This window comes from Sciurus carolinensis, chromosome 6 (assembly GCF_902686445.1).
Source record: "Sciurus carolinensis chromosome 6, mSciCar1.2, whole genome shotgun sequence".
Classification (NCBI taxonomy): Eukaryota; Metazoa; Chordata; class Mammalia; order Rodentia; family Sciuridae; genus Sciurus; species Sciurus carolinensis.
This window is the reverse complement of record NC_062218.1, coordinates 59,510,576-59,536,863: the sequence shown is the minus strand read 5'-3', so window position 1 is coordinate 59,536,863 and position 26,288 is coordinate 59,510,576. Positions and strand designations below refer to the sequence as shown.

Here is a 26,288-nt window from a genome sequence, read left to right as displayed (position 1 = left end):
AAAAAAAAAAAAAAAAAAAAAAAAAAAAAAAAAAAAACAACCATGTCACCAGCCACAGTGGTGCACACCAATAATCAAGCTACCTGGGAGGCTGAGACAGGATCACAAGCTAAAAGCCAGTCTCAGTAGTTTAGCAAGATCCTAAGCAATTCAATGAGACTCTGACTCAAAAATATTTAACAAAAAAAAAAAAAAAAAAAGGCTAGGTATGTAGCTCAGTGGCCAAGTGCCCTGGGTTCAATCCCCAGTTTAAAAAAAATGATCCTTCCTAAGTTTTTTAATACAAATAAAGAAAACATTTCCCTAACTTCAAAGGTCTAGCTACACCCCCACATACACGTACACGCACACCTTCTAAAATATTTTTTGTTTGTAATTCTGTCCTTAAATCCATTATTTTCCTTACCAGTCATTCTCAATGATAAATAGTATTAAATGTCAAGAATGATGAAAGAACTAGAAATGATTATGTATCAGTAGCAACAGCAGGAAACACTTACTGAGAAGTGTCCATATGCCAAGCTTTAAGGAGATTTTTACATTTAACATATAACAAAGTATTTTGATTAGCTCCATTATATTGATGAAGAAACAGCTTTAGAGTTTAAGAAACTTGACCAATATCATACCACTAGTGAAGCAAGAATATGAACCCAGTCAGATACACCTTCCAATATAAGTATTTTTATTCAATATGCAAAATAAAACATTATTGAATTTTGTTATGGTTACATAAAATTTATTTTTATAAAATATAATAATAATTATCTTATCACATTATATCAGAAAGAGCACTGGAACTAGAATCCTGTGACCCTGTTTCCTGGGTCAGCTCTGCCACTAACCAGCTTTATTACTGTAGTCAAATTACTTACCCTCTTTACTCGTTAGCTTTCTGTATCCTCATTGGTAAGTTGATGCAACTGGACAGGATTATCCTAAAGACCTTTTCACCTCTTTAGGATAATTGGTTTTTTAAATCTTGGTGAATTTAAGACTATGTAAATTATTAGACTTATGATGGTTCTGCCCCTGTTTAGAGAGGCAAGGGAAGGGTGTAAAGTCTAGAGAGAAAAGGGCTAAGATAAATGCCCAATTCTTCCTCTTTTTGTTGTTTTTAAGCTTCTGTTCTCTGTTACGTAACTATAAAGCTGTCAGATCAAATTTTGTCAAAGACTTTATGCTCTGCCCATGAGATAAACCAAAAGGCCTAACTATATTCTACATCACTGAGAAAGCTTAATATAGCCTTAGGCCATCTAACTCGTCAAAAACTTGACACAGAATGGACAGCGAAGTGTGAAAAAGTGTCCAAATTAATTTATAAATTAAGCAAATGGTATGCTCATTAATCCTAGCTAACCTGTGAAAAACATAAGCAGACCTCTTACATAAGAGCTAGACAATGCCCACTAGCACCAGCTGATTGTATACATCTTTTATAATTCCACCCTTTTCCCCCAAAGAATTATAACTATTTTAAAGAATGACTGCTCTAAGAAAAACATGAAAATGAGGTGGAAAATAAATTGCTATTTTTCTTTTTTTCCCTTATTTAAAATGAGAGGATAGCTCAGTTGGTAGAGTGCTTGCCTTGCGTGCTCAAAGCCCTGGGTTCAATCCCCAGTACCAAAAAATAAAATAAAATAAAATGAGAGGAACCTATTTGTATGTTCAGTTCTTAAATTACTGCATGATTCCCTAGGTTAATGTTTAGAAATGTTTGAGGGGAGGAACAGAACCACAACAAATGTATGAATATTGTACAGCTGAAAGAATTATTGGAGAAAACATAATGAGCTTGACCGATTCAAGTCATGATCCTATCTCTCAGGACTGTTTCTCCAGCATACAAGTTAGGTATCCAGGCAATACAATCAGCAATACTCTCAAGCAGTACACAGATAAGCCTGTTTCTGAGCCTTACTATAAATTCCTTCCTTTCTCTTTCCTCCCTAACATTTTCTTCCCTAATGTAGGTCCTGCACCATATCAATTCAACTTAAGTCTTCATCTTACTTACCTCTTATTCTCCTAGCTCTCTTGCCCAACAAAAGGCCCTAAATCCTAGATTCATACAACCACTCACCTTCACTCTGAGAGCTGATTTTGAGTAAGACCAAAATGAAGTAATTGAATAGACTGCTACAACTATCCAAATCTCGGAAGGGTCTCAACGTGTTCAGTGGTCCCTTTCTGCTCTCTGTGAAAGGAAAAATATTGAATTACATGTGGCTGAGTACTGTCTCTAAGTTTGTAGGTAACAGATGGGAAGGTACACAAGGTTCATATCTATTGCCTCTTTTTATTTCAAGTAGGAAGCAAAACCATCTTTTGAAATAATAATCACAATCCAATAGTGGACTATGTGTCAGAATCTATTCTAAACATTTGTCCTGAATTCCCTGATATAATTTTTAATGCAATTCCACGAGGTGGGTAATTTAATTATTTTCACTTGTCAGACAAGGAAACTAAGACACAAAGCAGTTGAATAACTATATACAACTAGTAAGCAGTGGAGCTAATATTTGACTCCAATATCTATTCTGTCAATACAACGGTACATTCAAAAGCATAGCTTTTTAGGAGCCCTAAGATGGCTAACAATTGCTTAATATTTCTCAAAGGGCATTTTGCAGGTGTTTTTTCTAACTAAAATTTTACATCTCTCTGCAAGTCCAGGTAAACACCTCTAGATAAGAAATCATTCAAATATATATGTACTGGGCATTTGATATGTTATAGAACTTCAAAAGTAAAATCCAGAAACATGACAGGATTTTGCAGGTGTGAAGGTACTATAAAATGCTCATTAAGGGTATGTGTGCTCTTCATGATGAACTATAAGCCCTCACAAAAGAGCCTTCTAAAATAATTAGTGCCCCCATATAGCAATTGTTAAGAAAATGCTTACTCAGTTTTAATTCCTATTTTTTAAAGTCTTTGCAACTTGTCATAATTAACATTCTGAAATATGTAACCAAATGCAATTTTCAAAATAACTTATAAATTATGTTATTTTCAAGGTCAAAAAAATAAAAAATAAAAGGGTGTGTGCTCTTGAGCCAAACTGACAGGATTATTAGTTGTGTAGTTGTGGGCAAATTACTGGACAATACAAGAACAAGTGGAGGCAATAGCTAAGCTATGGAACCAACCAAGGTGGCCTTCAACATATGAATGGACAAAGAAAATGTGGTACATATATAAAATGGAATATTCCTCAGTCATAAAGAATGAAATTATGGTATTTGCCAGTAAATGGATAAAACTGGAGACTATCGTGCTAAGTGAGACAAGCCAATCCCAAAACACCAAAGGCCAAAGTTCTCTCTGATATGCAGATGCTGACTCACAATGGGGATGGGGAGTGGAGGGAAGGGAAGATGGATGAGAATGGGAAAGACAGTAAAATGAATCAGACATAACATTCTTATGTTCATATATGAATACAGACCAGTGTAACTACATATTATGTACAACCACAAAAACAGGAAGTTATACTCCATGTATGTATCATATGTCAAAATATATTCTGTCACATATAACTAAAAAGAACAAAAAAAAAGTTTAAATAGAAGCAAAGATTTCAGATTGAGGAAGAAGTAAACTGCAATTAACTGTTAAATATATATTTAAAATGTTTGCATCTTTGCTGGGCATGGTGGCATTCATTACGTATATTCCTAGCTTTTCAGGGTGCTGAGACAGAGGCTCCCTTGAGCCCAGGAGTTTAAAACTAGTCCAGGCAATGTAGTGAGGTCTTGTCTCAAAAAAAAAAAAAAAAAAAAGGAGAGGTAAGGAGAGGAGAGGGGAGGGGAGGGGATCCAAACAATCATCACCATTGGACTGCACTCCCTGTTTCCACTGGATAACTGTTATGGTTTGGATGATTATCCCCCAAAGGCCCATGTATTAGACTATGGTGATATGGGGAAGTGCTGGAATTGAAAAGGATGATCTAGTGGGAGGAAGTTAAGTCACTTGAAGCAGTTCTTGAAGGTGATATTAGAGCCCAGGTCCTTCCTCTCTTTGCTTCCTGACCTCCCCTGAGGTGAGCAGCTTTGTTCTGCCACATGCTCTCACCATGATATACCACCTCATGAAAGACAAGGGAGCCAAGCAACCATGGAATGAAACTACTGCAACTCTGTCAAAATAAACCTTTACGGGCTGGGGATATAGCTCAGTTGGTAGAATGCTTGCCTCGCAAGCACAAGGCCCTGGGTTCAAACTCCAACACTGCAAAAAAAAAAAAAAAAAAACTTTCTTCTTTTTAAATCAATTATCTCAGGCATTTTGTCACAATGATATAAAGCTATTTAACACATTAACTAAAAAATGCAACCAGGACTGCCACTACCTGCAGAGCACCACACCAACTTGGCAAAACAGCAATCTCTGAAGCACAGGCTTGCCATTTCTCTTTCCTTTCCAGGCCCCTCCAACTCTGCACCTGGAGCCATGGTCCTATCTACACACCTGCTCTTGCTACTTTCTTACCCAGATTAAGAAAAATTTTTAATCTCTCATTGGCAACATGTCCATGGGGAAAAGGGTAAGAGTAGTAGGAGCAGGGCTTAGTGGCACACACCTGTATTCCCAGGAACTCGAAGGCTGAGGCAGGAGAATTATAAATTTGAGACCAGACTCAGCAACTTAGTGAAGCCCTAAACGACTTAGCAAGAACTGATCACAAAAATAAAAAATAAAAAGGGCTGAGGATGGGGTTGAAGCGCAGCAGTAAAGTGCCCCTAGGTTCAACCCTTGGTATGAGGGGAAAAAAGCATCAGATTTCCTAAGTTCCAAACATTTTACTAAGAAAAATGAATGAATGAACAAATAAACAAATAAAAATGTGTACAAATAAACCATACACTGGTACTAGGAGGAAGAACTGCCATAGATGAACAACGATGTGCCATTAGATAAATAGCAACAGATGGCTTTTCAATCGGCAGAGACAGAGGGGAAGCCCCTTAAAATGAGGGAAGGAGGGAAAATGCTAAATAAAACCCAGAAAGCATACTGAGAATGGCTAGTCATTGGATTTACCAAGAGAGTTAAACACATAAAGACAAATAGTAGCAGAAATGCAAAGAAAATAAATTGAAGACAGAAGACAGCAGATCAAGAATACCAGACTAAATACTCTGGGTTTGTTGGGCATAATGGAGCACACCTGCAATCCCAGCAGATCAGGAGGCTGAGGCAGGAGGACCTGGAGTTCAAAGTCAGCCTCAGCAACTTAGCAAGGTCCTACTCAGGTTAGCAAGCCCCTGTCTAAAAATAAAATACTTTTTAAAAAGGGATGGGGATGTGACCCAGTGACTGAATGCCCCTGAGTTCAATCCCCGGTACCAAAAAAAAAAAAAAAGAAAAAGAAAAAAAAAATCTGGGCTTTATTTGCTATACAAGCAGAAGGTCATTAAGGGAACTTGAGAAGGGATAAGACATTTCAAGGTTATGATTTGAGACAACTTATGCAGCAGTTATGTATAGCATGGATTGACAGGAAGAACTAAAGAGACACATGTTGAATGGCAGTTATGGTAAGTACCTTCTGCACACACTTGTTTCTCAGTGTCCACAGGCAATTGGTTTGTGGAACCAATCCCATACCAAATATCCCCAGATGTTTAAGTCCCTTACATAAAATGGCATGGTATTTGCATATAAACTATGTACATCCTCTGATAGACTTCAAAACATTTCTAGATTACTTGTAATACCAAATAAAGGACTAGAGTGTAGCTCAGTGGCAGAGCGCTTGCCTAGCATTTGTGAGGCTCTGGGTTCAATTCCTAACACTTATACAAAAAAATTATAAGATACTGAATACAATCTAAAAGTTATATAAATAGTTGCTTCACTGTATTGTTTAGGAAATGACAAGAAAAAAGTCTGTACATGTTCAATAGACACAATTTTCCCCCAAATATTGCTGACTGGCTTTTGGTTGAATGGGCAGATGCAGAACCCATAGATAAAGAGGGCAGACTACACTTCTTTTAATACAATTACCTGAACAAATACTTAACACATAATACTGGGATTCATTTTTGTCTATCCTACATAGTTCAAACTCCGGGAAAGCAAAACCCATTTTTTTCCACACATGTAAAAAGTGGGAATGGGCCAAAGGATTTTTTTATTTCCTTTCTAATTAATAACAGAGTTCTACACTTGATTATGTTCCTTCGAAACACTTAACAGCTTATTTAAAGACAGAAGCTAGGAAGAAAGGTCTTTTAATTTACAAAGGGGTCAAGATTTTAAACTCAGAAGGCATGTTCTTTTTTTTTTTTTTTTAAAGTTGCTGATGGACCTTTATTCATTTATTTATATGCGGTGCTGAGAATCCAACCCAGTGCCTCACACACGCAAGGCAAGTGTTCTACCACTGCACCACAACCCCAGCCCCAGAAGGCATGTTCTGATGATGAGAGAACCATTTACTAATTGTACCTTGCACCAGACTGAACATCCTACAATCCTATGAGGCAGGCATTCCTATGCACATTTTCCAGATGATGAGTACTTAAGCACACTGACCAAGGGGCAGAGTCAGGCTCTGAACCTAGATCTATCTCTAGCAGGTTTTAACCTGGTAGCCAGGTTCCCAGTAAAGGCAAAAAGCCAATATGAACCATAATGTATCTAAGTGAAATACAATTATTATAAAAGATAACCAATCTAACTCCTGAGGAGTTAAGATTTTTAAAACCTTGCAATAATGTCTTCAGAGTTTCTAATACTGATAGTCTAATCACTATGATCCATCTGAGTTGGTTTTTTGTTTTGTTTTGTTTTTTGGTACCAGGGATTGGAACCAGGGACACAACCACTGAGCCACATCTCCAGCCCTCTTTATTTTTCTTTTTTATTTTTAAAAAGAGTCTCATTAAGTTGCTTAGGGCCTCAACTGCTGAAGCTGGCTTTGAACTTGCAATCCTCCTGCCTCAAACTCCCAAGTTACTGCCCCACACCTGCCTCCTGTAATGTACAAAGCTGCTCTCCCCACCCTTTCCATTGCAGCCATTTTCCTGCCTCCCAACTACTGTCAGTCTGTGGACATCCTAGCTAGCTACTGGTTCATCAGTCAGCTTGCAAGTATCCTTCTCCATTACTGGTCCCCTGTTACCCAGCGGGATTCTTAAAGATAGCTTCACCACCATCTTTTCTCTTGCTTTTCTCTCCCCCTAGCTTTTCCACTCTTTCTTGCACAGGCCCTTTCTCTCTCCCTTTCTTTTCCTCTCATTTTCTCTCTTACCCTGCAGGGAGACACTCTGTTTGCTTAATAAACCCTCATGCAATTTCCCATGTCCGGTGTGGCTTTCGTGGGATTCCTTACACCTCCCAGCCCTTTTTTAATGTCTTATTTTGAGCCGGTCTCACTAACTCCTTAGGGTCTCACCATGTTGCTGAGGTTTATCTTGAACTTGGAATCCTCGACTCAACCTTCTGAGTCACTGGCATTACAGGCAAGGGTCACAGCACCTGATTTAGTTTTTTAATTATCCACTGCTAAAGGATACAGACAAATAAGAAGACCTTGATATCTAGTGATACTAGATTCAATATGAAACATAACCAATTTTTTTTTAAGTTAAGGCAAAATAATTACAGAATAGGGCTTCATTACCAGGGTTATGATGGTGTAAGAAGCTCCAAACCATGGTACCATAGATGAAGAACAGAAATTGGGGAAAATAATTCTTGCTAAAGGGTAGCAAGAAAGCTACCCTTCAAATATTTGAAGAATGAATATGCAAATGAAAACTTCAAGTGTATTCTACCTATCTCTAAAAGAACTAGCACTTTCCAACAACCAATATCGCCCACAAATGAATCATACTACATGAAAACATGGACCAGTCAATAGCTGGTCAAAGAATACTGTCTGTTATAGCTGGTTTGTTTCCAGCTAGGGTAAGAGAAACCTCTCCATGCCCCGTGTTAAGTATTCTCAAATGCACAAGAACTTCTATTGGCTCCATCCAAGACAATATCAGAGAGTTCCAGAAAGGAGGACCAAGAGTCCCTAGACTTCAACTGAGGTCCCTTGTACATGAAATTGTGAAACCATATGAACCATATTATAAAATGTGTTTTCCCCCACTTTTAAAAGCTACTCTGATACAAAAGTTAGTATTTTCCAACAAAATTTTTCCAGAATCACTTTAATTTCTTCTCTCATGAAATTAATGTCAAGTATTTTTATATATTCCAGAGTCAAATAAAGACACCTAAAATTTCAGTGCTTTTTGCTAACTTCACCTATATTTTCTATCCAGTATAAACAGTGAATACAAAACAAGACCAAATCTAAAATTAGAAGATAGGCTGTTAAGCTGAAATATATGTATTAAGAGACTAACATGAGTTATTTCAATCTTTCAAAAAAAGTACATTTCCGGGCTGGGGAGATAGCTCAGTCAGTAGAGTGCTTGTCTTGCAAGCATAAGGCCCTGGGTTCGATCCCCAGCACCACCAAAAAAAAAAAAAAAAGTACATTTCCTCTACATTAATATATACACTAACGATGACTGAAGGTTTTCTTAATTTTTAACCAAAATTCTATCAAGTTGTGATTACACTTTATTCTCACGCACATCAAAAGCTTGGACTGGTAAGTGGTAGCTAAATCACAACTAATTTTTAAAATGAGAAAATAAATTACTACTTTGAAATGTACCTCAACAAAATGTTATACAAGGGGTGGTAGTGAGGAAATAATAAAAGGGAGAAAAAGATGAGGACCCCTGAACTAGATACTAAGAACTAGCCTAATTTCACAGATAAAATTAGCTCTCCTTTAGATATGTCATCATATTTAATTCTGTCAATAACATTTTCAGATAGATTCTAACTATTCTTTTACACATGAGAAAACGGAGGCCCAGAAAGATAAAAGTCAGGCAAAAGGTTATTCTATTTGCAACAGTTCACTCTATACCTCTACCTAGATTTTTCCTCAGGAAATGCTAAACAATACAGGTCAAAGTTGAGTCTCTCTCTCTAAACCTACTTCTCCTTCCTCTTTTCATAATCTATGTTAATACAGCATGTATTGACCCAACTATATACTAAGATCTGTTGGAATCATCCTAAACTCAATCATTCCTGTTCTTTATTGCCACAACTACTCGTCAGGACCATAAATAAAATTTGGTAACATTGTTGTTAGGCACAGATCACAGATGTCAGGCAGTGAATTATGATGTTATTTCTAATCATTTCAATTTACTTGCTTTCTAAAAGAGGATTGATATCCAAGATTTATAAAGAACTTAAAAAATCTTAAAAAACCCAATAAATAAATGGGCAACTGAACTAAACAGGCACTTCTCAAAAGAAGAAATACAAATGACAGCAAATATATGAAAAATATGTCCAACATCATTAGCAATTAGGGAAATGCAAAACAAAATACACTGAGATTTCATCTCACTCTAGTCAGAATGGGAACCATCAAGAATACAAACAATAATAAATGATGGAAAAGATGTGGAGACAAAAACAGACACTTCTGCACTGCTGGTGGGACTGTAAATTAGCACAACCACTATGGAAATCAGTATGGAAGTTCCTCAAAAGACATGGAACCACCATATGACCCAACTATACCACTCCTCAGTATTTATCCTGAAGTATTGGTCTTCATACTACAGTGATACATGCATACCCGTGTTTATGACAGCACAATTCACAATAACCAAACTATGGAATCAGCCTAGGTGTCCATCAACAAAATAAAGAAAATGTGGTATACACAATGGAGTTTTATTCAGTCATAAAGAAAAATGTAATTATGTCATTTGCAGGAAAATGAATGGACTTTGAAACATTATGTTAAGCAAAATAAGCCAAACTCAGTCAAGAGTCACATATTTTCTCTCATGTGAAAGAGAGGAAAAAGGAAAAGAAAGATGGGGAGGGTTGGCACATGAAAATCTAAGGTAGATCAGTGGAGCAGAGGAAAGGCATCAGGAGGAGGCAGGAGAGGAAGGAAAAGGGAAATACTGAGAAATATTGGCCAAATTATATTTTTTTTATTGTGTGCATATATGACTATTTAAAATAAATCCCACCATTATACACAAGCATAATGCAACAATTTTAAAAAGAAATGCTTACAAGGGATGTCACACACTCATTTTATAGCTAAAGTCAAGTCTCAGAAAAGCATAAGTAACTGTCCCACATTTACACAACCATAAGTAGCAGGACCCTAATCTGTTTGAAATCAAAGCACAGCCCCTTTCATCAAATATGCTGCCTTCCTACTCCAGCAAAAGTCCCTTAGAACTTGCCCCTCCTGTTATCACTGCCACTGCCTTGTTTCAGATCCCTGCGGAGATCATCACAAGAGTTGCTATTTGGTTTCTTCGTTACAATCTAGCCTTTAAACTGCTACTAGAATGATTGGGGTGGGGGGGATACTGTCAACTCTTCTAAAATCCATTAGTGGTTTCCCACCATCATGGAGCAAAACTCATAAGGTCACACATCTATTCACAAGCAGGCTCCAACCCACCATGGGACCTGGGTCAGTTCAACTGACCTTAATATTGTGGAAGGATACTAGCTATAACTCTGTGCTTTAGTGTTTGCTAGGATCATTTCTCATCACGTCCCACACCTCCAAAAACTTCTGGAAAATTCTCATTCATCTATTGTTCAAGACCAAGTTCAACTGTTTTGTAAAGCCTGTCTGAACTCATTCAGACAGAAGTAATGAACGCAGTTTCTGCATGCCCATATCACTTTGATAAGTTTATTCACAGGAGAGAGTACTGAATGCATGTCCCACATAAGATCAAATTTCTAGATTACCTAGCACGTTTAGGGTTTGGTCTCCAGACTAAGAGTGTCTGGCTCATATTAAAATCTTACTTGAATGAACTTTCCAATTTAAATTAGTTACATACTTTAGAAGTTACAAATAAAGTGTGACAACATGCAACTTGGCACTCTTAAAAAATGAAATTTACTAAATTGATTTGTTCCAACATTTTCCAAAATTCTTTGTACATTTCAATTTTAATCCACACTACTTCACTAAACAATAGACATGACAGAAAGGACTGTTTCTTTTGCATACTACAACATATGACACTCAAATGTTTATTGAATAAATGAACACAACCTTTGGCTCAGTCTAAAACCAACCAAAATAAGTCTTAAAAAAAAAAAAAAAAATACAGGGGCTGAAACCCAGATTAGGGTCACAAACTTTCTAATCCAAAAAATATCTTAGGCTAGATGAATAAAAGATTAATACAGAGTACATTAAACTTAAGATATCATATAACAGTTCTAAAATTCCATCTAATAATTATTTTACAATGTCTTAAGTAAATTTTCAGTTTTTCCCTGATTATCTTTTTTTTTTTGTTTTTTTCCCCTGATTATCTTTAAAGCACATCTTTCCCTTCACAGAATCTACATTAAGTTGTTGTCTTTGAAGGAACTGTGAAATACCCCTCTACCAATGAGGCATACCAAATTTAGAACTTAAATTTCAGGGCTACACAAAGCTGAAGCCTAATGGCGTGTGAAGAGAACACCATTTTAAATACGATAATCACTCCATTCCTTTTTTCCATTTAGAATCATAAAGGTAATGGGAGGGAATATGAATATTCATTTAACTTCCTACCCAACCAACAATTCTTTCTACAGAATTCTTGACAGATATTTCTCAACTTCTACCTGAATACTTATTTATTTAATATTCAAATTACTTTTAAAAAGTAAATCTTTTTGCATTTTTAGGCAGGTGACTAAACATAACAAGCATAAGACCTCTTAACAGTTATCTAGGTAGAAGCTTATGGAGAAAAATATTAGATTTTTTTCTTCCAATTTCTCAATCAGTAGTAAAATAATGCTCAAAATCTCAACTTAAATCTCAACTTATTTTAAAGATAACAAGCACACTAACATCACTTCCAAATTCAAGTCAATTAAATACAATTGTTCCAAGCCAATGAACCTCTGACTTCCATATTAACAGAACCACGGTGAAGGTATGAGTTGTGCTTGACACTGGCAATCTTGAGCAGGTAGTCTTTGCCTTTTTTTTTTTTTTGAAGGATGCTGTACCAGGGATTGAACTCAGGAGCACTTCACCACTGAGTCACATCCTCAGCCCTATTTTGTATTTTATTTAGAGACAAGGTCTCACTGAGTTGCTTAGCACCTCTCTCTGGCTGAGACTGGCTTTGAACTCTCCATCCTCCTGCCACAGCCTCTTGGAGCCACTGGGATAACATGGTGTGTATGGCCCTGCCTGGCTTAGTCTTTGCTTATTTAAACTCCCTAAATCAAGACATCTCTAAATGTCAGGGCCCTTCCATACTCCATAATCCTCCCTATAGGGCAAACATCATTAATGGGAAGCATGATATTTATACCAGAGATGATACAGGAAATGCAATCACTTGTTTGTAGACAGAATTAATGAGAGGGTCTCTGATTAAACAGAAAAAAAAAAAAAAGATAATTTAATAAGGAGAGTTTGTGGAAATTTACTCAAAAGCATTCAATTATTAAATATTGCTTTCCCAAATTCATAGTTAAGTCCTTTTCTAATATATATTTATTAAAGAAATAATACCAGTTGTAATAATTTTAATACTATTTCGAAGGTCAGACTAATAGGAAACCTTTGAAAATCTAAAATTCACGGGTAAAGCACCTTAATTTATGATCACTCACATGGAAAATCCATGTTGCTACTTAAATAAAGATTTCTAATTCCCAAACTGATGGGCATCATAGATTTTAAAAACAATACACTATAACAGTTACAAGCTTCCAGTGAAAGACTGTTACCTCTGTTTGTACTGAAAGTCTCATTACAAATGGACTTCCCAGGTGCTTCTCATTCCCTCTCCAACCCCAAACAAGAAAAGGTTTAAAAAAAAAAAAAAAAAAAAAAAAAAGAAAAGAAAAGAAAAAGAAAAGAGTCTGGTCCATCCTACATTAGTCAACAGAAGTCTTTCCTCTTGTAAATACTTCATAGTAGAAAAACAAATAAGAGTTCACCAAGATTACCTGTACATCCTGTGATACGCAAAAAAAATTTTTTAATAAAAACATGGCACTCCAATTCTCCAAATCCATTTTGGAGAATTCCCTCCGGGGCTCAAATCTCCGTATTATGCAACAGCCTCCATTCCAGATGTTAATCCCTATCTGTGATGCAGTGATAAAATACCATTGGTGAAGACATAATCCACAAGGTACTTAAAGTAATACGTTTAGAAAGAAACAACGAATTAAAACAAGAATTACCAAATTCTCAGCAATCTGACAGTGACAAATCGTGTAACAGTTGAGAGCATCACAAAACTTTTCCTTTAGGGGCTCATTTAGGACTTCCCAACCCCCTCGAAAATCTTCACCAAGCGATTAAATTTGGGCGTCGAAAGATCTCCCAGAGGGGGGAGGGGACCTGCATCAGGTGGTTACCTTAGAATCTACTCCTGGGAAGATACCCACACCAATTTTCTGAAGCTGGAGTGATGAAATGTCTCATCATTTCTCCCCAAGGGCAATACTAGGATCCAACGTAATCCAGACCCCTGAGCCATAAACCATCCAGGGCTCAAGGTTTCATCCTTCCATTTCCAGAGGCACGGGCCTCTGCAAAAACTGCATAATGGACGGCTCACAACAAAATTAGAACAAGATTGCAATGACCCGAATTCCAGAGGGGATTCAATCTGTACGGTACCGATCCCAGAGTAGCTAAAGGTAACGGGGTGGTCAGTGCATCCTGGGAGGCCACCTGCGCGGCGGACCCCGAGCCCACACGCCTAAGTTCTACACCTCACCAGCTCCGCATTTCACCCGGCCGAGGCAGTCGGCGAAAACGACGAGCTCCAGGTGGGGAGCGTGGGAAGGGAGGGGAGGGGGCTCCGCCAGCAGCAGCTGCGACACGGAATGCGATCGCCGGCGAGCGAAGGCAGGCGAGGGAGGCATTCCCTCACACAAAATGGTGGCGCCGACGCGGACGCCGGCGCACCTGGGGGCGCCACGCGCCCCTGCGGGCCCCCGGCGGCCGCCGCCAGCTGGACGCGCGCCCCGGGCCCCGGCGGCCGCATGGGCCTGCGCCTGGCCGAGTCCGCGAGCCGCCCGCAGCTCACGGCCTGAGTCGCCGCCCGGGGGGCGCGAGGCCCGGACGGAGGCGGGCGGGGGCGCGGGGTCGACGCGGGAGCCTTGGCCTCGCTCGCGGCCCCCGGCCGGGACGAGCAGCGCACTCACCTCGGACGCGTCCCGCGAGCCACCGGAGCCCGGGCAAGGAGGCGGAGCCGCGCGAATGAATGGAGCCGCCGGCTGCGCGCTGGCGACCCCCGGCCGGTCCCTGGCCGTGCTGCCAGGGCGGGTACGGCCGCCTGCCCCTCGCCCGCGACGCCCGGTTCCTCGTCGCGGGTCGGCCGCAGCCCACCGTGCCCTCCGCCGGCGTGACGCACTCGCGCCGCTGCGCCTCCAGCCCTCGCAGCCGCGCCCACCGCGAATCCCCCCCGTCAGCCCGCGCGACGAGGCCCCTCCTCGGCGCCCGGGACGCCGCCCTGCCTCCCTCCGGGCCCGCTGTCAGGCGCCTGCCGGGCAGGTGCGCGCTAGACCGGCCGGGGGGACTCCGGGCGACCCCCTCCCAGCCCCGCGCGCCGTCACCGGGCAGCGCTACGCCTTCAGGGCTACGGCCGGGCATTAAAGAGTGACCTTGGCTTAGATATAAAAATAGACGCGAGTAAGCCGCGGGGGATATGGTGCTGAATTTGCGTATTCCTTTAATGTCAACCTTCGGAGAATCCCATTTGCACAGCCCTGCAGAGTTCTCCTCCAGCCCGAAGCAGGCCCTCGGAAAATGTCCCCAGGGTGGGAGCGGCCATCCGGGCCAGATCCCGGCCTGAGGACACGGATGCGGAGGGCGCCTGCGAGGACCGCGGGCCTTCGCCCCACCACCTCCCTCCTAAAACTCCCACTGCCACCTAGCAGCTCGCAAGGGAGAGACGAAATCGTGGGTTCCATTCGCAATCTGGATAATCCCACACCCCCGACTTCATCTTGAGAAAAGGAGGCATCAAATTCGACATTGACCTTTCCTATTTCAGAATCTAATGAATACAAACTAACCTAACCCTGGAAAAAGGGCTCCACCCTGCTTTACTCCCCTAGGCTTACCACCTCACTTCACCTGGAGGCCCAGGGCCCTTTTGCTAATCAACGCCCACTTAAGAAAAATACGCTGCCAAGCAATGAAACCTGGTAAATTTTCTTTAAGTAATGCATGCATGGTTTAACTATATTTAATAAATGTGCTGAGAAAAAGTATTTAAATAATCTTAAGACCTCTAATACATAAACTCTGGAATCATCCAAGAGCCATGAAGTTATTTTAAGTTCATCCATAGAAGTTTGAAATTGCTTATCATTCCCAGGAAATATTCAACAATCACGACATCAGTGTTTCACAAATTTACTAATGACCGGTAGATTAATAAATACTGGGCCGGGGATGTGGCTCAGTGGTAGAGCGCTTGCCTAGCACACTTGAGGCAATGAGTTCGTTCCCCAGCACCACATAAATAAAACTAAATAAACAAAATAAAGGTTTTTAAAAATAAATAAATAACTCAGAATACTTTTTGACAGCTATATTTTTATTTTGTCCAGTTTGTTTGTTGTTGTTTTTACAAACGGGCTTTTCTGTCTCCAGTTGCACAAAGAAGCAACGTTATAGCTATTGTTTGTTGTGTAACATTCAAGACCTCTAATTAAATATTACAAATCAAACATTTACCATTCTTAGTGCAAAGGTAACAATGAGCTAGATTTAATTGAGCAGAAATTTTGAATAGTTGGGTTCTATCCACAGCCAATCAGGGAAGAATGGAGTTTTATAATTTCTGACGATATTTCTAAAGCTGTATGTGAGGGATTCAGAGTAATCCCAAACAATTGCCATTTTGGAAAGTCTTTTGGCAGGTAGACTGTCCCCCTTGAATGTTGAAGCCTCAGGTCTTAGTGTAAAGCTAGACAGTGTGCCTTGTTTATAATGTTTGAAATGCCTAAGTGTGACTGGTCTTTAGCTATTCTTTGAGAAATCTTTGTGAATTTTTCCCTGAGAGCCCTTGCTCCCAAATGTCTGGACCCTCTAGTAGGACTCTAGTAGGTGAACTACATTCACCCAGCTGGATAAAAGACTGGTTCCAACAGCCACCCTCCATGTAGCTAAACCCGCCCGCTTCCTGGAGCAACTGTCCTGTTGAGACCTACTCAAGAAGTTCTATCTCTTGCCTATGTGGATCAAACACCCAACTTTCACCAGGGCACTGTCTGAATCCTCTTCTCTACTGGTAACATGACTCTGCTTTAAGAGATTAAAAAAAAAAAAAAAAAATCACCATTTACTTCCCTCTTTGAGATATATTAAATCTTAGTGGGCAAAAACCTAAAAAAATGGGTCTTTATCAGATTAATACATGCTGTAAATCACTATCTAAATATTTTGGAATATGCTTTGAGACTTTCATTTGAAACGTTTGTAAAGGGTGAAAATATTATTGCTTTGTTTTTTGTTTTTGCATATACTTGCTTTAATTATCTCGTTATGGTGTAAGCAGAAGGAAACATGTTAAGAGTTTTCATTGCATTTTTATTATATGTTAACTGGGAATGGAACCATCTTAGTAAGAGAAGCTTGCCCCAACACTGGATTTTGGTGCTAATACAGATAATCAAAAAAGAGCCCTTCAGTTTCAGTGGGAATGAGGAATTCCTAATAACTAGAATCATGGTTAATTGGGGGTGGTGGGAATCTGGGAGTTGAACCCAGATTCACTTAATCACTTAACCACTTAAGTGGGGCACTTAAACACTGAGCCAAATCCTCAGCCCTTTTATTTATTTTTATTTTGAAACAGAGTCTCACTAAGTTAATTAGGGCCTCACTAAGTTGCTGAGGCTGGTTTTGAACTTAGGGTCCTCCTGCCTCAGTCTCCCAAACCACTAGGAATTACAGGCATGCACCACCCCACCGTGCTCTGGCTAATGTTTTTGACTGCTAATAATTGCCAGGCTCACTACTAACTTTTTTGTAGAAGTTAATCCATTTAATCCTCCTACCTGGTCTTCCAGGTACTTGCTAATGTTACTACCAGTTTACCTGAGAAGACTGAGGCATTCAGAGAAGCTAAGTAATTTCCCCATGGCCATACAGCTAGTAACCCTGGCACTTAGGCTAGATACACCTCCTTAGCCAGAATTCCACACTACCTTTTTGTACACAAAATCCTTTACCAATGGATTGGATTGAATTTTGCTTTTGAAGCCCTAAAACATATCAAATACCCTGTACCTTCATGTTTAAATGATTTCTTATCTAGAAGCATGGAGAATTAAAGTATTATTAAAAAAAAAAAAAACTAGTAAGACTTGCTCTGATATATATTAAGCAAAATTTTATAATCTGTTAGTTTTCGAAAAGCACTTTTTTTTCTTTTCACATCTTTTAGGGATTATTGCTAAGTGTTCTTTCAGGTTCCTAGACACAGTTATAAGTTTTATTTATATTTATTAAGTGTAGAAAACATTGCCTCAGAAATGATTCATCACAATCTTTGACCTACCACTAATACTTACTAGGGTACAAGTAGGATCCTTTATATATATTTAAATTCATAAAATCACATTGAGAAGGTTTTGATGAGAAAATGAGAAAACAAGCTTTCCTCCTGGCACTAAAAGAAGAAAAGAGACTCCCTATCCTAGAATAATTTTTTTTTTCCTTCCCCACTGTATGAGGAAATAGGAATACTTTCAGGATTCAAAACAGTTTTTTGACTGGGTTTTCTCTGTCAAAACACTACTAATAATCTTCAGATTTCAAATTCCTGAGTGATATATACACAGAGGAGAAGAACCTGAAGAACAAGAAAAATAACAGGTCTTTGAGAAGCCCAGTTGCATTTATTTCATTTATTTCTTTGCCTTGAAGACAGTTGGGACAGAGTCCTTGTTAAGTTTAGTTGGTGTTTAAGAGAAAGAACATGGTACATTCCATGTTACTAATGAAAAATTACATTCAGATTTACACCACAGTAAATACTGCAAATTGTCTAGCCATCCATTCTCCTCTTTTTTCAAACAGAACCAATTTTGTTCAGGGTGGCAATGTGCCCCACTAAGACTGTTTTCTTCCCCAGGTGACTCTTGCAGTTGTGATAGCAATATGGTCATTTTAGCCAATGAGATGTAAGCAGAGGGTGATTAGATATGACTTCCAAGAAAGTTTTTGTTTTTCTGGAAACAAAGAACGAACAAACGAACAGATTCGACTGGCATATAACTGCCTTTTGTGCTTTCTACTCCTTCCTACTTGGAAGGAGGACATAAGTCTGGGAGCAGAGCAACCATTTTGTGATCCTGAGAATGAAATTTATCTACCAAGCTTGCTGGAGGCCAGAGATGGGAACCTGGGGCAATAATAATGTCATGGAGCTGCTATACTAACTGCTATATTAACTGCCTACCTCTAGTTCTATCTGTTGCTTGCCAACAATTGCAATCCTAGCTAATATTCAAAGTTTAAAACGGTGTCTTTGATATAGCTAGAAAAAAAGCACCCTTCTATAGTATCTATGTCCTACATGCACAGTGTCCTTTGATTTTGCTCTTGGATTAGATAAGTGCCTCTGCAGAAATTAGTGCTCACCCTGCCTCGCCTACCTAGGGTTTGATGAAGACATATGACTATGAAAAGAATATCTTATAGTTATTCACATAGTACATTTGACATTATTCATCTCAGACATTGCTTCAGTTAGTCTCCAATACTACCGGGAGAAAGGATTTCAGTTGACTGCAGTAGTCTGGAACAAGTTACTCTAAGTCATCACCATACCAAGTAGATAAAGAATAGGCGGAAAAGTGTAATTGTACCTTTTTTTATTGTTTTGGTACTGGGGATTGAACTCAGTGGCACTTAACCACTGAGCCACATCCCCAGCTCATATTTTATTTAGAACCAGGGTCTTGTTGAGTTGCTTAGGGTCTTGCCAAGTTGCTAAGACTGGCTTTAAACTTGCCATCTCCCAGCCTCAATCTCTCGAACCACTGGGATTACAGGCATGTGCCACTGGACCCAGTTGCACCTTTCGTTTTTAATTTAAAGCAAAACAAAGAATCAGAATGTAGACAGGAATCCTAAAATTACATAGTCTACATTATAGACAGCAACCTGGCAATACATACGAAAAGTGATGAAAATGGAAATATATTACCCATCATATCACTCTGATAAATGTATCCAAAGGAATCTTGTCAGAAGAAAAAAGTTATGTACTCAAAGATGTCATTGGAACTTTAAAAAAAAAAAAAAGGCAAAATGTGCGAATACCTTGAATATATTATTATAGGTGTACTGCTATGAATCAAAGAAATAAAACTTCACTATATTATTGTATGCAACCAGAGGCATTTTAAAAATTGCTAATAGTAAGCTGCAAGGCTTGTTGAAAAAGCTACACACCTGTAACAGTTTAGTAGGTAAAGCAGAACTCCTGTATGGAGGTAAGGTATCATGATCACATTGTCATTGTCACATTTATCAAACACTTTTATACCAGAAGGTCTAAATATTGGACTTAGTGATCTTATTTGATCTTCAAAATGTCCTTTTAAAGTAGAATATATTATTCTCATTTCACAGGTGAGGAAACAGATTTGGAGCGGTAAAGAAATTGACCCTTGTTCTGAATTACTCTAGATTTTAGAGACCAGAATATTGACTTAACTATACAGTTTCTCAATCAGTGAATATCCACCTTCTAGAAAATATTTATATTAAAATATTGCCACCCAATATTTCTGCATTTGTTAACACGTGTCTTTTGAAATGTCTGTTATGCTAGGTGCTATGCTAGATGGACCCTGTGCTATGATAAAGTGATGAACAGGCAGGGAGAGCCAATAAGAATTTGGCCTGTGGAATGATGGCTTATAGCAGAATGTGGGATGTCAAGAAAGGAAGCTGGAGAAACAGGCAAGACCAGTTATCTTTTTTAAAAAGCCCTGGTCAGCCATGGTAAGGAGCATGGACCCAAGTCCAAGAAAATGGGGAACCATTTAAGGAATTCAAGTTTCAGAGTGACAGGACCACATTTGTATGTTAGTAGAGAGATGGCAGTGTGGTCTAGAAGTGACAGTGAGGATGGACAGAAGTCACTGGATTCTAGGACTCAAAGGTCAAATCAAGGACTTGGTAGAATGTGCAGTGCACCAGAAAAACAAGACAGCTACATTTCCAGCTTGAGCCACGGGATGAATAGTGGTGTTATTTATTGAAATAGGAATCCCTGCAGAATGAGGATGGAGTCATAAATTCATGAATTCCCCTTTGTTTATGTTGTGGTTTATGTACTTATGGGACGTCTGGGTGGGACATCCAAAATAGTGAAGTCTTTAGGACCTAGCTCAGGGGTGATCCCTGGTCTAAAGAATATAGTGTTAGGTCGGAATTTGGGCGACTATATGAGGGAGAGCGGAGCAACTAAGGCAGAGGATACTGCACCACACCGCAACCAATCAAAGGGGCAGCAAAACTCCACTGACCCTTACCTCCACCTATTACTCAGCACGACCCCCGCCCATTCCGACCCCCGCCCATTCCATCCTATTTTCTCTGGCTCCCTACCCTGACCTGTACCCTGGGGGGCTAGGAATTTTGCCCCAGCGCCAAGTTCCAATAAATCTTGCTTCTGCTTTCTGTCTGATTTTATTTGGCCACTAGCGGTGCCCCGAGCTTACATATAGAAAGGGAGTCATCAGTACAGGGATGGTAACTGAAGCCATGGAATGAGGGACCTTGCTTAGAAAGGAGAAGAAAACAGACCCACGCAAAATCTAATAGGGCCCAATGAATACCTGCATGAAGAGGGAGCAAGTCCTCAGTGGAGTAAATGCTCCTTTAAAATCTATCCAAGGAGCTGATTCAGGATAAACACAAAGATTTGCTTACAAGACTATTTCAGTATTGTCTGTAATGAGAAAACTTTAGTGGCAGGGACAGGAAGGGAAAACCAAATGATAGGACAGTTGTTAAATAAATGTTGGGACATCTGTATAATAGAATGTTATATAGTCTTTAAATCATATTTCTGAAGAATGACGTGGCAAACGTTAAATAGGAAAAGCATCCATTTAAAAATTATGATCCCACTTTTGCTTTAAAAGTTATGCTTAATTATACAGATTATACAGCACCCAAAAAAAATTATACAGATATATTCACAGAATATTTAGACGGTAAGAATGTATATAAAAATCTTAACACTAGGAGTTGGAGATGGATTAGAAAGAAGCAAGACAGGGTAGCAGATTGCTGGGTGGGTGCTTGATATTTTGTTTATTAGATTTTTCTCATTTTCTGTATTGTCCTTTTGTTACCGAAAGCACAGTCCTTGTCCACAATACCAATTCAATAATGAGGACACGGTTTTGAGAAAAAGGAAAAAGAAGGTTTATGCTTTGCTAGCAAAGGAGAAACACAGGGGACTCCTGTTCCAGAGGCTGTGATTCTACCTATCAGGAAAACAGAGGGCTTCTAAAGAAGCTCCTCAAAGGTTGCATTTCAGGTGTGCGCTAGCAGGGGGTCCCAGGTACACCCTGATGGTGTGTTGAAATTCACTTCTTAATTTGGGAGATAGTCACTCCCTAGTGCTTTTGCCCACATCTCCTTCCTGTGGAGAACAGATAACTCAAGGTAATCTTGTTCCCCGCCCCCAGGTTAGGGAGAGAGAGGGAGAGGAAGAAGAGGAAAAGAAAAACATGCTCCTTTTATTTTTTAAAATAAGCTGCAAAATATTCAAAAGGTAAAGTGGGCCACTGTTACACTTTATAGTAAGAAAAATTGTAATTTTTTTTTTGTTTAAGAGACTTGTGGCATGTAACGCATAATATGCAATGATTACTTATTATACTTAATGGAAACTACCAACATGAAAAAAAATGTGCTATAACATTGTTATAGAAAGTTTTATACCAACACCCCATTAATGAAAGCATATATAGTAAGGTGTTTACTATGTTATAAAGACAGCATAATCCCACCCCTCCCTCATTCATCTTTCTCCCTACCCCTCCAATGCCCCTGTAACCGTGGTTCACTTTACACTGCAACTTCTGTTAAAAGGGGCATGTTGCTTTCTCTTACTCTCTCCTCCTCCCTAATCTCAGGGGAAACAAGATTACCTTTGTTCCTCACCCTAGGCAGAGTTATCTGTCCTTGAGCACATTCCCACCACAGGAATGAAGTAATTCAAACTTGGGGATGGCACAGGAAGATCTCAGAAATGACTATCTCCCAAATTAACAAGTGAATTACAACTCAGGACAGAGAACATGTGGAATGTAGCCTTTGAATCACCTCTTTAAAAACCCCTTGTTCCCCCTGATGGGCAGAATCTTAACCTCTGGGACAGGAATCCCCTGTGCTTCTCCTTTGCTAGCAAAGCAATAAACCTTCGTCTTCCTTTTTCTCAAAACTGTCCTCGAAACAGGATTGGCATCGTAGACATGGACTGAGCTTTTGGTAACATTCCCTGCACCAGCTTCATTTACTAATTTAAAAAAATATTGCAATGCGGAAGGCAGCAACATTACTGGTTGACTTCCTTCAAGTCACTTAGTTACCCAAACAAGGGATTTGGATCTGTCCTGTAGCTAATGCTGGAACTCAACATGCTTTCAAAGTAAAAATCTGCTTACGGAAGCAATAGATGCTGCAATCAATAAAAACAAAGCAAAAACTCCTTTACTTCAACTTCAAACACAAAATCAGACATACAAAACCTGTGAAACTCTGAATTCTCCAGCTCCACTAGGATGACTATGGGGGAGAAAAAAAGATCAAGCAACACACTTGAATCCTTTTATACTGAAAAGGAACAAAAAGAAGAGACAAGAACAGAAATGAACTTTCAGGGCAAACAACACACCCCACTGGGAAAGGCATGTCCTGTCAAGGCTTCGAGAAGGACAGTCTTCTGCTTCCCCCACACCAAGGCTGAAACAATGCACAATGCCTTTCAATTTTTCAGCCTGGCCTTGGTCTGAAAATGCTCCCAGGGAACCGATTAGCGCTGGGGTGGGGGATGGAGTGGAAAGAGGCCTTCATAGAGGGGCCTGCCTTCTGGGCCTCTCCAGACAGACTGCACTGCTTCTCAAGCTTCAGTATTAAAATCTGCCACACTTCTGTAAATCCCAGCCACTTAGGAGGTTGAGGCAGGAAGATCATAAATCAGGAGCCAATCATTGCAATTTAGGGAGACTCTGTCTCAAAACAAAATTGCAAAAAGTGCTGTGGCTGTAGCTCAGTGGTAGAGCACTTACCTAGCACGTGCACAGCCCTGGTTTTGATAGCGCCGTTTAACAGTGACGAGTTCTGCTCCCTCTAATGTTGAAGTTTGAACACTAGAGAAGCACGCCAAGGCAAGCATATTAAGCAGGTTTTATTTAAAGGTAATAATACAGACTTCTCCCAGGAGGAAGAAGGAGGCCATGGCTGATGTTCTAAAGTCCCAAGAAGTGAGCGCACCCTACATCTTTTATAGGTTAAGGTCTCCTTTGTTCTCCAATTCTCTCCCAGCTATCTCTCCTTCCTGCCTACAGTGACTAGGCCCGGTTTTGCATAAAGTGAGAAGCATGGGCAGGGGGAGAGCCAAGGTGATTTCAGCCAAGCAAGGGCCCAGGGGGCATTAATTAACAGCTCCATGCTTGCACTCCTTGATAAAGGCAGGTAAATTTGGTAATCAAAGAGCTCTGGAGATCCTTGACATCCCATTCTTCCAGGGCAGTTTCCAACTTCCAGAGGCAGATGGCTTCATGGCTTCCTGGATTTGACCCGATCCCCTATTTCTACACTAACTACCTGTCCTTAATTCTGGCTTCAGTTTCATTCCCCAGTACTGCAGGAAAAAAAAAATAGAGTCCTATGTGATGAAAGTGTGATACATGCACATATAGAAATGTCACAATAAAATCCATTAATTTGTACAATTAGTTTGTATTACTAATTATAATAAAAATGCAGAATCTTATGTCTTCTCCCTCTAAAGATTTCAAACCAGGAGATCTAGAATACAAATGAAGAATCTGCATTTTATGTGTTTTTTAAGTTTTATAGTTTTCAGTGTGCAAATTCCTTAAATTTATTTCTGAGTCTTTTGATCCTTTTAAGGCTATTGTATGTGACATTATTTTCTCAGTCTAATTTTCAGATTGTTTATTGCTGCTGGTGTATAAAAATACAACTGATTTTTGAATATTGATCACTCTCTTCTTAGTGCTTTTTTTGTGCCAGGGATTGAACTCAGGGGCACTTAACTACTGAGCCACAACCCCAACTGAAAGTACCCAGAAACCACCCTGGAGGCGGGAACTCAGGCAAGAGATTTTATTAAGTGGACAGGCAAAGTGCCTGCAGAGTAAGAGAGAGAGAGAGAGAGAGAGAAGAAAGAAGGAGGAGGAGGAAAGAGAAAGAGAGTGAGTAAGAAACAGCAAGTGAGAGAGAGAGAGAGAGAATGGGTTTTTTGTTGTTGTTTTTTGCAGTACTGTGGATTGAACCCAGGACCTTGTGCTTGTGAGGCAAACACTCTACCAACTGAGCTGTATCCCCGGCCCGCAGCTATTCTTAAGTAAGTGGAATTTTGCAGCTAATAACAACGGACCAATGACTGACGAGAATGTTCATGGGCTGAAGGAGCGGACCAATGGCTGTTACCGATAGTAACATTTTTATAAGAAAGTCTACTTTTACACTTTAACCATCTTTGTTCTCTTTTGTTTGCATAGCATCTTTTCCACCCTTTTACTTTCAACTTATTTTTGCCTTTAATAGCATATCTTTTTATATGCTTATTGGACATTTGAATAACCTCTTTTGTGAAGTGCTTGTTCACAAAAGGCACATTTTTAAATTTTTTAAAAAATCTTTTTCTTAATTTGTAGACGTTCTTTACATGTTCTGGATATAAGTCCTTTGTATGATGTAGTATTGTGCATGTTTTCACTAGTCTGAAGCGTCTTTCACTTCTTTAATAGGTTTAATGAATACTTGATGTTCAAATTTATTAGAGCTTTCTTTCATTCCTTTTTTCCCCCTCTTGTGTCCTATTTAAGAATCTTTGCTCACTTGCAGTGTTTTTTACACAGCATTATATGGCAGTGGCTGACTACACACTCGGTGCTGCGACTTGTTCTCCAGAGTGGCTGTACTTATTTAACCTTAAATCAGCAGTGTTTTAACATTCCCATTTCTTACATGCTCTTTTGTTAGACTTTGAAACATCTGACATGCTGATAGATGCAAAATGCATGTTTTCTTTGGTTTGAGCATGTATTGTCCTAATTGCCATGAGATTAAGAATATGTTTGGGGCTGGGGAGATAGCTCAATTGGTAAAGTGCTTGCCTTGCAAGCACAGGGCCCTGGGTTTGATCCCCAGCACCGCAAAAAAAAAAAAAAAAAAAAAAAAGAATATGTTTGGATGCTGGGCATGGTGGGCCGGTGGCTCTGGAAGCTGAGGCAGGAGGATCTCAAATTCAAAGCCAGCCTCAACAACTGTGAGGCCCTAAGCAACTCAGTGAGACCCTGTCTCTAAATAAAACACCAAATAGGGTTGGGGATGTGGCTCAGTGCTTAAGTGCCCCTGAGTTCAATCCCTGGTTACCACCCTCCTCCCCCAAAAAAGAATATGGTTGTATGTTTATTGACCATTTGGGTTTATGCTTCTATATATTGGCTGTCAATTTCTTGTGTGTGTGCCCATATATATATATATATATACATATATATATATATATTCAACATGTGTGTTTATATGCATAATATAGATATATATTTAATGTTAAACAGTAAATTTTGAAAGATTGTTTAAAAGATGTTTATAGTAAACTGTAAAAAATCATTATTTGTCCAACTTTTGAGAATAATTTTTTAAAAAGTGATAAAACTGAAGCATAAGGACTGGGTTGAGCCCTTGCCTAGCATGTTTGAGGCACTGGGTTCGATCCTTAGCACCACATAAAAATAAAATTGTCATGCTGTCCATCTACAACTACAAATAGAAGTTTTAAAAAAAAGTGAAGCATGAAATTCTCAATGGCAGGGGTGGAGACATTTATATATTGATAGAATTTTGGACCCAGAGAGGCAGCCAGATGGCCAAAAGAGATTGATCTCAAGTGAATCCCTAGGAAATCTTTGATCTT

General features: G+C 39.4%; 1 protein-coding gene across 1 annotated transcript in view; it reads right to left on the bottom strand.

The window, feature by feature from the left end:
- Fam169a (family with sequence similarity 169 member A) overlaps nucleotides 1-14,533 on the bottom strand; it is a 71,545-nt gene extending 57,012 nt beyond the window's left edge. The window contains 1 exon segment of the mRNA XM_047555152.1: nucleotides 14,281-14,533. The gene's annotated coding sequence lies outside the window, so the exon portion shown is untranslated.
- Between the last annotated feature and the right edge of the window lie 11,755 nt (nucleotides 14,534-26,288).